The 13,045-nt window shown below is 37.8% G+C and overlaps 1 protein-coding gene across 18 annotated transcripts in view; it reads left to right on the top strand.

Annotated features, from left to right (window-relative positions):
* The window catches only part of HS3ST5 (heparan sulfate-glucosamine 3-sulfotransferase 5), a 287,406-nt gene that overhangs the window by 172,743 nt on the left and 101,618 nt on the right, over positions 1–13,045 (top strand). For 10 of the 18 annotated variants that reach the window (XM_067011683.1, XM_067011681.1, XM_059082868.2 and 7 more), the window contains one exon: positions 9,453–9,565. The gene's annotated coding sequence lies outside the window, so the exon portion shown is untranslated. Of the gene's footprint in view, positions 1–2,757; positions 2,810–4,747; positions 4,805–9,452; positions 9,566–13,045 lie in introns of those variants that run through there. The other 8 variants (XM_067011690.1, XM_067011689.1, XM_067011688.1 and 5 more) reach the window with 4 other exon arrangements.

Raw genomic sequence — 13,045 nt, 5'->3', positions numbered from 1 at the left:
TCCAAAAACCCATTAAAAGGATCATACACCATGATCAAGTGGGATTTATCCCAGAGATGCAAGGTCTCTTCAGTATATACAAATTAATCAATGTGATACACCATATTAACAAATTGAAGAATAAAAACCATATGATCATCTCAATAGATGCAGAAAAAGCTTTTGACAAAATTCAACACCCATTTATGATAAAAACTCTCCAGAAAGTGGGCATAGAGGGAACCTACTTCAACATAATAAAGGCCATATATGACAAACCACAGCAAACGTCATTCTCAATGGTGAAAACCTGAAAGCATTTCCTCTAAGATCAGGAACAAGACAAGGATGTCCACTCTCACCACTATTATTCAACATAGTTTTGGAAGTCCTAGCCACGGCATTCAGAGAAGAAAAGGAAATTAAAGGAATACAAATTGGAAAAGAAGAAGAAACTGTCACTGTTTGTAGATGACATGATACTCTACATAGAGAATCCTAAAGATGCCACCAGAAAACTATTAGAGCTGATCAATGAATTTGGTAAATTTGCAGGATACAAAGTTAATGCACAGAAATCTCTTGCATTTCTATACACTAATGATGAAAAATCGAAGAGAGAAATTATGGAAACACTCCCATTTACCATTGCAATGAAAAGAATAAAATACCTAGGAATAAACCTACCTAGGGAGACAAAAGACCTGTATGCAGAAAACTATAAGACACTGATGTAAGATAATTAAAGATGATACCAACAGATGGAGCAATATATCATGTTTGGATTGGAAGAATCAATATTGTGAAAATGACTCTACTACCCAAAACAATCTACAGATTCAATGCAATTCCTATCAAATTACCAATGGTATTTTTTACAGAACTAGAACAAAAAAACTTAAAATTTGTATGGAAACACAAAAGACCCCGAATAGCCAAAGTAATCTCGAGGGAAAAAAACGGAGCTGGAGGAATCAGACTCCCTGACTTCAGACTATACTACAAAGCTACAGTAATCAAGAGAATATGGTAGTGGCACAAAAACAGAAATACAGATCAATGGAACAGGATAGAAAGCCCAGAGATAAACCCACGCACCTATGGTCAACTAATCTATGACAAAGGACACAAGGATATACAATGTAGAAAAGACAGTCTCTTCAATAAGTGGTGCTGGGAAAACTGGACAACTACATCTAAAAGAATGAAATTAGAACACTCCCTAACACCATACACAAAAATAGAGTCAAAATGGATTAGAAACCTAAATGTAAGACCGGGCACTATAAAACTCTTAGAGGAAAACAGGAAGAACACTCTTTGACATAAATCACAGCAAGATTTTTTTTTCATCTACCTCCTAGAGTATTGGAAATAAAAACAAAAATAAACAAATGGGACCTAATGAAACTTAAAAGCTTTTGTAGAGGAAAGGAAACCATAAGCAAGACTAAAAGACAACCCTCAGAATGGGAGAAAATATTTGCGAACGAATCATTGGAGAAAGAATTAATCTCCAAAATATATAAACAGCTCATGCAGCTCAATATTAAAAAAAACAAACAACCCAATCCAAAAATGGGCAGAAGACCTAAATAGACATTTCTCCAAAGAAGACATACAGATGGCCAAGAAGCACATGAAAAGCTGCTCCACATCACTAATTATTAGAGAAATGCAAATCAAAACTACAATAAGGTATCACCTCACACCAGTTAGAATGGGCATCATTGGAAGATCTACAAACAACAAATGCTGGAAAGGGTGTGGAGAAAAGGGAACCCTCTTGCACTGTTGGTGGGAATGTAAATTGATACAGCCACTATGGAGAACAGTATGGAGGTTCCTTAAAGAACTAAAAATAGAATTACCATGTGACCCAGCAATCCCACTACTGGACATATACCCAGAGAAAACCATAATTCAAAAAGACACATGCACCCCAATGTTCATTGCAGCACTATTTACAATAGCCAGGTCATGGAAGCAACCTAAATACCCATCGACAGACAAATTGATAAAGAAGATGTGGCACATATATACAATGGACTATTACTCAGACATAAAAAGGAACAAAATTGGGTCATTTGTAGAGATGTGGATGGATCTAGAGACTGTCATACAGAGTGAAGTAAGTCAGAAAGAGAAAAACAAATATCGTATATTAACGCATATATGTGGAACATAGAAAATGGTATAGATGAACCAGTTTGCAGAGCAGAAATGTAGACACAGATGTAGAGAACAAATGTATGGACACCAAGGGGGGAAAGCGGTTGGGGGTGGGTTTTGTGGTGTGATGAATTGGGCAATTGTGATTGACATGTATACACTAATACGTATAAAATGGATAACTAATAAGAAAAGAAAAGAGTATATAGATTATTACAGCTCTTGATTATCTGATAACAATATTCATAAGATGCCCTCTTCTCCATCTCCACTTCCCTACTCACTAATGGGTATTGGTCTCAAATTTTCTTTTTTCTTTTTTTCCAGTTGTAGCAGCTCCCTAAAAGTTATCAGATTACACTAACAGAGCGATAGTAAAGCAAGACCTTCAGCTCTTTCAGATATTATACATTAATCTCCATAAATATTTTCTCCCCCTTTTCAATCTATCCTGGTTTTACCATTTGAAGTCTGTATCTTAAACTCAAATCCAAGAATGGCATTGCAGAGCTTAACATCCTTCATTGGCCATTATCCACGTTGCACTTTCTTTATAGAGAAAGGTGGTATGAGAAAGCTCTTGAAGTACAATGTGAAACTTGTTCCAGCTAAACCAAATAATCAAACGGGAGCAATCACATTAACACTGCCAACGCAAGTAAGTTAATATATTTGGTAAAAGTGGTTATATTTAATAGTTTGTATTGTCACCAAAAGGAAAAAAAGTCATTGGTTTTATATGAACTTTTCACTCAAATGATTCACTAACCTGCTTAACAGAGTGTTCGTGAGCATCGAGAATATTCCAAGCACCTGTCTAAGAAGTAGATATTTAACAGTAAATAAGATAGACGTGGTCTTAGCCTTCATGGAGCTTACAGTCTGCAAATAAAGAGACAATGGCATCACTATATGACAGGGACTTGGATTGGAGAGAACGGGGTTCTACAGGCTCTAGAGAAAGAACACCTAGAGAGAGAACGGTCAGAGAGATCTTCCTGAGGGAAGTGACATCCAAGCTGAGATTGAAAAGAAGAGGAGAAATAAGCCAAGTGATCTAGGCAGAGGAGCAAGAACTTGACGTAGTCAAGGAATCAGAAGATGGTCTGGGTGACTGAGTGAGCAGGGGCAGGGTGGAGTGGAGACAGATGAGCCTGGAGAGCAGCCAGGACCCTGTCCTGCAGGGTCACAGTCAGAGGGACACAGGATTGGAAGCATTTTGCTGACTGGAGGTACCTGTGGGTATCCAAGTGAGGTTCCAATAAGCAAGAGCCTGCAGTGTGAAAAAATGAAGGAGGGTTTGGTTTTGAAATTTGTAATTTAGTAGGTAACTTGTAAGTATAATGAAGAAACAGTTAAATTTCTTGAGATTTCCTGGCTAGTTTTCTAGAAAATTCTTTGACTTATCTCCTGCTACTTATTTATATTTCACTGCATGCTATATCTGTAGCTCTGTTTTTCAACAAATTTCAGAATTCTATGCTTAAAACGTATTTTATTGATGAAGTTTCCTATTCTAATTACTCATCTTCAGTGTCTCTTTCTGCAACCAGAAACTTATATAATTAAAATGTTGTGTCCCGCCACGAAGAACTACAGAAATAGAAAATATAACAACCTATAGTATTACACTGAGAGTCGATTCTGTGGTAGTTTAATTCCCCATGCTTGTCAAAAGTTGTTAAAACATTGCTTGCCTTTTTTGAATATAAAATATGGGCAGACATGTACTAATATATCAAAAAATGACACTTTGTCAAAGAGGGCTTTCATGGGAAAATGTTCTGAATAAAATGTTTTCTTTCTGAAAGAACCCAACCTGTTTAACATTCCAAAGCAAACACAAAAGCGCACAAAATGCCTGAACTTACTGCCAGTCACAACAGTCAGTTTCATTTACTCTTTAATACTTTTTTCTTATATACCAAAAATTGTTCCTCCAAAAGAACTATCAGTTTTATTCCATGGTAACCCTGGTTTGAAGTAAAATAAAAGTAGCTCTGACCCTCCTCAAAATGGATTCTTTTCAGACTTACTAGCACTTCTAATAGTATGAAGATGATATGGTTGGCTATGTCTACCGTTAGACTCAATGTAATTATATGTGAAGCAACAATTCCCTTATCTGTTAGGAACACTTGCTGTGGCTAACTGCATTTCACTGTCTGGCAGATGAAATGCTGAATTAAAATCTCAAACTAGTTGCTCAAGTTTTTTTTTTTTTTCCCAGTCATTTAAAAATCTTTTATCCTAGGGGAAGATGGTAGCCAGAAAAGAATGGAAAACAGATGGTATTTAAAGGCCTGAGCAAGATGAACAAAGCAGATATACCTTCCTGCTTCTCAAATAGTCCCTCTCCATTGTGATTACTTTGAGACAGTTACAATCCTTTGGACTTTCTGAGGATGTTTGGAGTTAAGATAATGGTTGATAGTTGAAATGGTAAATGGTAAATCAATACATAATTGGCTTTGATCACAATCTCATATTGTCCTATCTAAACAGGAGGGATATTAGTATATGTTACCTACATTCTTTGCAGAGAATGCGCCTAAGTCTAGCTCTTGAGTAATAATATCTATTGTTCATTGTTTAGGGGACCAGGGAGAAGGACTGAAAGAAACAGAAGCAGATGGCATTTGAGGTAATTGAGGTACAGTATAGCTTGAAGGCATCCTGGAATGCCACATAATAGTACTAGTGTGAAAAGAGGAGAAATAGTCTACACAGCTTCACTTGCTGTGTAAGCTAAGTCAGATTTTATGTTCTGAATTAAAATTCCTAAAGAGTCGGGCCCATGGGTGGAGAAGGGTGCTGATGGTTTGAGCTAATGTTAGAGAATGGTAGAAACAGATTCCCCCAACTATAAGCATTCATTGGAGAGTAGAAGGCCCAGGTTTTAATAAACTATTAGAAAATTCTGCATATATTGGTATGAAAAGATATTAATATTGGGAAGAACAGATTTTAGTTACTAATAGGCAAGCCAAATGTGTTACCTTCACCTTTTAATTAAGTTTTATATATATCATGTCTGTTTAAATAGAAGTTAAATTCAGAATGTATTATCAGATTGACACAAAGGAAGTTTTGTTACACTGATTGTTACACACTTATGAATCATCTGCTAAAAACAGTGGTTCCTCCTAAATGTAGTAAGGCCAAAAATTAATTTATATTTAGATCCCTTTAAAGTTTAAATAATCATATCCTGTCTATAGACTTTTTTTTTTTTTTTTAATGTCTTTTTTTTTTTTTTTTTGCGGTACGTGGGCCTCTCACTGTTGTGGCCTCTCCTGTTGCGGAGCACAGGCTCCAGACACGCAGGCTCAGCGGCCATGGCTCACAGGGCCCAGCTGCTCCGCGGCATGTGGGATCTTCCCGGGCCGGGGCACGAACCCGTGTCCCCTGCATCGGCAGGCGGACTCTCAACCACTGCGCCACCAGGGAAGCCCATATAGACTATTTTTGCCTAGGAGGTTAAAGTGTATGTCACATGTATAAAGGAAACATCAATGGCATGTCAGTATTTGATTCTACTACATGTTAGCCATGCCAGAGACCCTGCAGTCATACCTAATATAAACGGCTCATTGTGGGTTCACAACTGAAACAAACAAAAGATACAAACTGATCATGGGGCTTCCCTGGTGGCGCAGTGGTTGAGAGTCCGCCTGCCGATGCAGGGGTCACCGGTTCGTGTCCCAGTCTGGGAAGATCCCACATGCCGCGGAGCGGCTGGGCCCGTGAGCCATGGCCGCTGGGCCTGCACGTCTGGAGCCTGTGCCCCGCAACGGGAGAGACCACAACAGTGAGAGGCCCGCATACCGCAAAAAAAAAAAAAAAAAAAAAAAAAACTGATCATGATTTATTTTAATATTAAAATCTTACAGCACTTTTTAAGCATTTTATAAATTGATTTCAAAATGGATGAGGCAGTAACATTGAGGTTTAGCTAATTATGTTTAAATTAAATATAAGCATTTAAAATAACCATTTTAATTAAATACAAGACTCGGGCAACTAATCATTAAAAGTGGAATTGGTAACTTGAGATTTATCACTCTGAAACCCCTTGTACCACATATCTAATGAGTTCTTTCCTCTACTTCAATGGAAGATAAAATGTATCTCCCCAAAGTGGCTGCTAATAACAGATAACCCTTTCTTGGGTCATGGTTGTCAATTTGATATTGAATCAGAGCAAAAATGTCTACTTGCATACACAACTGTAGTTATTATTTGCTAAACCATTTTCAACTTGACTTATATTTTAGTCTATAAGTGCCTAAGAAAACCTCTAATAATTGTAATAGCTTTTATTACTGCAAAAGAAAATATATTTTGGTTGAAATTTTTTATAATTTTTATAGAGGAGACTGAGGAAGAAGAAAATCTAAATAATTTTGTGATTTAATTTTTTTAATTAAAATGATGTATTGCGGGGCTTCCCTGGTGGCGCAGTGGTTGGGAGTCCGCCTGCCGATGCAGGGGACGCGGGTTTGCGCCCCGGTCTGGGAGGATCCCACATGCCGCGGAGCGGCTGGGCCCGTGAGCCATGGCCGCTGGGCCTGCGCGTCCGGAGCCTGTGCTCCGCAACGGGAGAGGCCACAGCAGTGAGAGGCCCGCATACCGCAAAAAAAAAAAAAAAAAAAAAAAAAAAAAAAAAAAAAAATGATGTATTGCAATTTCAATTGCAGTTGAATAACACTGAATAGCTTCATTTTATAAATATACTTCAAACTTTATATTTGTAAGAATATACAAATGTGTTGCTATATTCAAATTTGTATATAAAAATGTATATTTATTTAAAGAAATCATTGGCTTGTTCTTTTTCTTATGTTTCAGTCTTTATTTTTTAATTAAATTATAGTTGATTTTAATATATTAGTTTCAGTTATACAACATAGTGATTCAATATTTTTTAGATTATACTCCATTTAAAGTTATTATAAAATATTGGCTATATTCTCTTTGCTATAATATATCCTTGTATATTATTTATTTTATACATTGTAATTTGTACCTCTTAATCTCCTACCCCTATCTTGTCCTTCTTCCCACTAGTAACCATTAGTTTTTTTCTCTATATCTGTGAATCTGTGTCTGTTTTGTTATATACATTCATTTGTTCTATTTTTTAGATTTCACATATGAGTGATATCATGTCTTTCTCTGACTTATTTCACTAAGCATAATGCCCTCCAGGTCCATCCATGTTGTTGCAAATGGCAAATTTTCATTCTTTTTCATGGTTGAGTAATATTCCTATGTGTGTATGTATACCACACCTTCTTTATCCATTCATCTGTTTATGGGACACTTAAGTTGCTTTCATATCTTGGCTACTGTAAATAATGCTGCTATAAACATTAGGGTGCATATATCTTTGGGAATTAGTGTTTTTGTTTCTTCAGATATATGTCCAAGAATGGAATTGCTGGATCATATGGTAGTTCTAGTTTTAGTTTTTTGAGGAACCTCCATACGGTTTTCCATAATGACTACACCAGTTTACATTCCACCAACGGTTTACTAGGGTTCCCTTTTCTCCACATTGGCTAGTTCTTATACTACAATGTAACTACCATTTAGCACATTTACCCTGACACATTGTAAGTGCTTGATAAATGTTTGTAAATTGAGTGAGTAAATATGTTGATATATTTTATAAAACGTCTTTTAAAAGATTTGTTTTAAAACCATTTATTGCTATATCTTACCTTCTACTTTAACCTGCTCTATTAGAATAGCTGATAAAGCTGAAGTGCATCTACTTACATCTTTGAAGGCAGTGTGTTTTTCTATTATCTATTGCTTTTCTGTGTTCTGGAAGTAGCACAAATGTTAAGAATCTAAAAGAGAGCAGGGCCTCTGCTGGCTGAGAGAGGGTGATTTAAAGGCAGGTTAGCTTGTTTTGTTCCTTGTACTAAGTATCTGTAATTACTGATTGTCACATTTTTCTTCTGTTGTAAAAACTGAACTAATTGAAGGTACTACCCTTAGGGGACGAATTCTACAGTGTAATGAATGTTGAGTGCCCTCTTGAGTTTAGCATGTTAATTATTCATAATTATAATGATTTCTGTTTATTTGGGAACTTTAGAAATAATTCTGGTTTATCAAAACAAATTGAGAAACAGAGTGGTTGAGGCTTTGTTTTTTTTATTTTATATTGAGGTCTCAGCAGGTGTATGAATATGCCAAGAAGTTCTCTGAGCAATGGAGCCAGTTTTCTGGCTCATAAGTGGATACTATTGATGTGTGCCATGTGCTGAAATAACTGAATGAACTTTACTCATTCTCCGGTTTCTCTAAAACTATTTGGGCAATATTGAGGTTGTGAGGGGAAGTGTTGACAAGGATTCAAATGGAAGAACTGGAAATAATGAATGAAAGCATGTTAATCAGAGAAGAAATACAATAGATTTGGTAGCTGGCTATTAGCCAAGTATATATAAAATTTTAAAGACTTTCCTTTTCTTGAAAGAGGTGTGTGTGGACCCAAGTGAAAGATGGACATTCTGGCTATTTTGGACTGAATAATCTTTATGTCTACTATTATCAAATACATGTTAGTGTTAATGATGTATTAGGACTGGGCTCCTACAGTCTATTTAGACTTCATGTGCATTCTTAATAATAGCCTGAAATGACAATGAAATATTACTTTTCAAAAAGGAGTTTGGCATTGCAAATCTGTTACGTTGAATTTTTTTTTCATTGTCCCATCAATTTCTTTTTTCATCTATCCAATACAACACTTTTTGTTTTAGAGCCATACATGTACTCTGCAGCTAGAGAATTACTCAGGTCTCCTAGTAATCTATATTCAGCTTAGGAAGAAGCAGCAGTTGCTTAATATCTTCAAGTAGTAGCAAAGGTAAGAATGATTGATGAATAATCATCATATGGTTGTAAAAAGGTCAATATATAGCATTCTTTAAAAGAGTACATTTAACCACTCTCAACCTAAAATCCTCAGCAGCCAGATCAGAAACAAGAACATTACGTGAAAGCACACGTGGGTAGCCCCCAATTTACAAGTCCACCTCTGATCAAAGGGAATTAGCAATTACATATTCCAGGGTTAGGCTCAAATGTGAGCTCTGTCCTTCATCAACAAATTGTTTAATAAAAAGACTGGAAGTACTTTAAAAAAAAAAAAGAAAGAAATGTTCTGATCATACTTAATATGCTTCTTCCAACACAGATTTTTAACCACAGATACTGAGGAGTGGAGAGAAAAAAAAAAAAGACTAACGGGAAGATCACTTTGCCTCTGTCTCTACCCCCAGGTGCTAACAGAGCAGGGAACAAGCCAAAAGGACAACAGTAGATGCGGAGAGGCCATGGAGCATCCACCAACCAGATAATCATCGCTGGAATAACTGGAGGTGTCTGAATGTAGGTATGTGTACCAAAGACTTCTGTGTGTTCCTGCAATCCACAATCTAGCTTTCCCATTCATGTTATACACCTGCCGTCTCATCAGCCTTTTGAAAGCCCTACTTGGCAGGACTTGGAGGCACGCGCATATGCACACAGCCACTCAGAAATGCAGGGCGGCTCTCCAGCAGGAGGTCCTCTCTCCTCTGTGGGCTTTTAGAACATTCTACAGAATGACTTTAAACTGCCTCCTGATTCTGTAATCTCAGCGTTCCCATATAGAAACATTTCCCACTGGCACTGAGTATTGTTTCCTGAGCACAGAAGGCCTTTGTCTTTGCTGTCCCACTATCTGAAATAACTTTCCCAAATCCTCTCTGCTGGTTTTAGTTCTGTTTTTCCTCCAAGACCTAAGTCAGGTTTCACGTACATGACAACATCTTGCTGATTCCCCATCCCAATTCATTCCTTCCTTTCAAACGTGTGTAGGGCTTGTAGTCATACCTCTCCTCTGGCATTTGACACCTTCTATCATGTATGGTTGTTTCTCTCTTCATGCGTCTATCCTGTGTCCTCAGTGTAGCTGTTTATTTCTGAAGAGGCAGGATCTGTTGCATTTTTGTATCAGAGTCCAGGACCAGGGGAAATGGGCTTGAAAAGAGCCACCATGATGGAGCGAGGCAACAAAGGGGCATGGTCAAGAACACAGACTCTAGAGCAAAGCTGCCTGAGTTTGAGTTGCTGCCCAGCCAACTACTAGCTGTGTGACCCTGGCAAGGTTTTTTAAAAAACTTTCTATGGGGCTTCCTTGGTGGCACAGTGGTTATGAATCTGCCTGCCAATGCAGGGGACACGGGTTTGATCCCTGGCCCGGGAAGATCCCACATGCCGCGAAGCAACTAAGCCTGTGTGCCACAACTACTGAGCCCGTGTGCCACAACTACTGAAGCCCACATGCCTAGAGCCCGTGCTCCACAACAAGAGAAGCCACAGCGATGAGAAGCCCACGCACCGCAACGAAGAGTAGGCCCCTCTCGCCACAACTAGAGAAAAGCCTGTGAGCAGCAACAAAGACCCAACGCAGCCAAAAATAAAATAAATAAATTTACTAGAAAAAAACCCCACAGAACTTTCTATGTCTTCATCTTCTCATCTCCAAAATAGGAATAATAGTAATACACCCATCTCCTTAAGTTGTAAAATTTCAGTGAGCTAATAAAGAAAAAGAGCTTAGAATAGCGTCTAATACATATCAAACACTCAAAAATCATTACTTATTTGTTACTGTGTATACAATGATAGTTCATCTCATTTAATTTCTCAATAATACTAGAAGATAAATGGCATAATTCCCATTCTAAAAACTGGAACCCTGTGACCCTGAGCGGTCAGGTTACTGCCTAAGATTGAGAGAAGAGTCAGAGCAAGAACCAAAGGGTCTGACGCTAAACCCTGGGCTGTTTCACTCCCCACGCTGTCTCACGCAGGTGCCAGGTGACTAGTTCATATTGATAATAATGAAATTTATTCTTCTCTATTCTTATGGCTTAAGCCAAATTTGACTCAACAAGTATTTCTAGTCCCAGGCACTGAAGGAGAAAGATGAAGAAAATACAAGATGGCTATTCCTACCCTAGGATGTTTTACAATCTAGGTGATTCAAGTAATGAAACAAAGCAGAAATATCTAACACATTTTTTAACCTCTCGTCTCGAGGTTCCTTATGAGACTGGCTCTTCCATGGTCCCTCCCTCACCCCATGTAATAATGTAGGTTGGACGTAGTATCATTGTCTACAAAGATAACACTTTGGGGTTTGGTGGAATGTGCTACTTAAGAGTAAACTATAAAATTTATGAGTTTTTAAATTGTTTTATTTTATTTGAAATTATTTTGGAGAATTTACAAAGAGCTCTATTAAACTTGGCAGACTAGCCTCTCTTGGGATCTCTCTATTTTCTAGGAAATTATCAACAGTCTTGTTCCTCTCACTGCCAGAATTCCTCAGCTGCTGCTACTTCATTTGTGCTTAGCACTTAGCTCTGTGTTGGGATGTAGTAGATGACTGATAAATCCTTGATTAAGTTGAATTTTGTCACCCTACTAATACTTAAATATGCTCTGCTCTCCTGGCCTACCAATGAATTACAGAGTAACTTCAGAAGTCCTCTGTGGACCTAGAGGAACTACCTTATGTGAAGCATACCCAAGAGAGAGGAGTGGGAGAACTAACATGTTTGAACACTTACCTTATTCTAGGTTTTTTACTCTGCATACAGCATTTTATTTAATTCTCAAAGTAACTCCATGAAATAGGTATTATTATATCCCCTTTACCAGCAAGGAAGCTAAAATTTAGAGAGTTTAACTAACATATTGTAAAAATCACAAAGCTGGTGAGAAAGTATTTCCAACACAAGTCTAATAAACCAAGCAAATGATGAAGTAGTAATGGCGCTGAAGTGAGGGTTCGATTCAGAGTTACGGGGCAGGGACTACGTTTTGACACTAACTACAAGTGACTCAGACACATCATAGAACCTCTTCATGCCTCAGTTTCCTCATCTCACATGACATTGTCAGGAGGATCAAAATATTTTATTTGTAAGATGGCTTTGAAATTATCATTAACATTACAAACATATAGTCACGGGTCTGGTAAATATAAATACCGAAACATTGGAGAAATCCCAAAATGGTTTGAAATTCCTAGTGGGCTATGGGGAGAAGGTGGAAGCATTGAAAGGAAGCAAAGACCAAACGTGAAGAAACATCAGGCCTGTGTAGGGACTCTGGGAGCAGATCTAGAAAAGATGGCTCTAGTACCAAGGCTGACCCAATGCTGTTCAGTTGCCAGTTACCAAGTGACAGTTATCATGTCCTTAAATGTGGGTATAATGGCCATAATCACTAAACCAAGGACTAGACACAGGACAAAAACATTGGAAATCAGGACTGTTGCATACGGAACCAGATATCTTGTATAAAGAATGGTTGTGTGGCAAGCTTCTCATTCGGAGGATTAAGAGTAATACTGTCCTTAAATACATAGTTCGAAAATATGTATCCAGCTCCCAAAGTACCTAAAACAGCAGTCCCCAACCTTTTTGGCACCAGGGACCGGTTTCGTGGAAGACAGTTTTTCCATGGACCGTGCCGTGGTGGGGGGATGATTTCGGGATGATTCAAGTGCATTACATTAAATGTGCACTTTATTTCTATTATGATTACATTGTAATAGATAATGAAATAATTACACAACTCACCATAATGCAGAATCAGTGGGAGCCCTGACCTTGTTTTCTTGTAACTAGAGCATCCCATCTGGGGGTGATAGGAGACAGTGACACCCAAAGTGTTTTGCTTATGTCCAGTCTACTCTGTAATCTCGTTCTGGTTGCTGTCACTGCAGAAAAACCCTGCTTCACAAAGATAGGATGTTGGAAATGGAAGCAGGCATTTCAGTGCTTTTGTGGCAATCTCAGGATATTCTGCCTTGACT

Source organism: Kogia breviceps, chromosome 13, assembly GCF_026419965.1.
Source record: "Kogia breviceps isolate mKogBre1 chromosome 13, mKogBre1 haplotype 1, whole genome shotgun sequence".
NCBI classification, from domain to species: domain Eukaryota; kingdom Metazoa; phylum Chordata; class Mammalia; order Artiodactyla; family Physeteridae; genus Kogia; species Kogia breviceps.
Note: the sequence above shows the minus strand (reverse complement) of the source record. Positions and strands in the feature narration are given on the sequence as shown.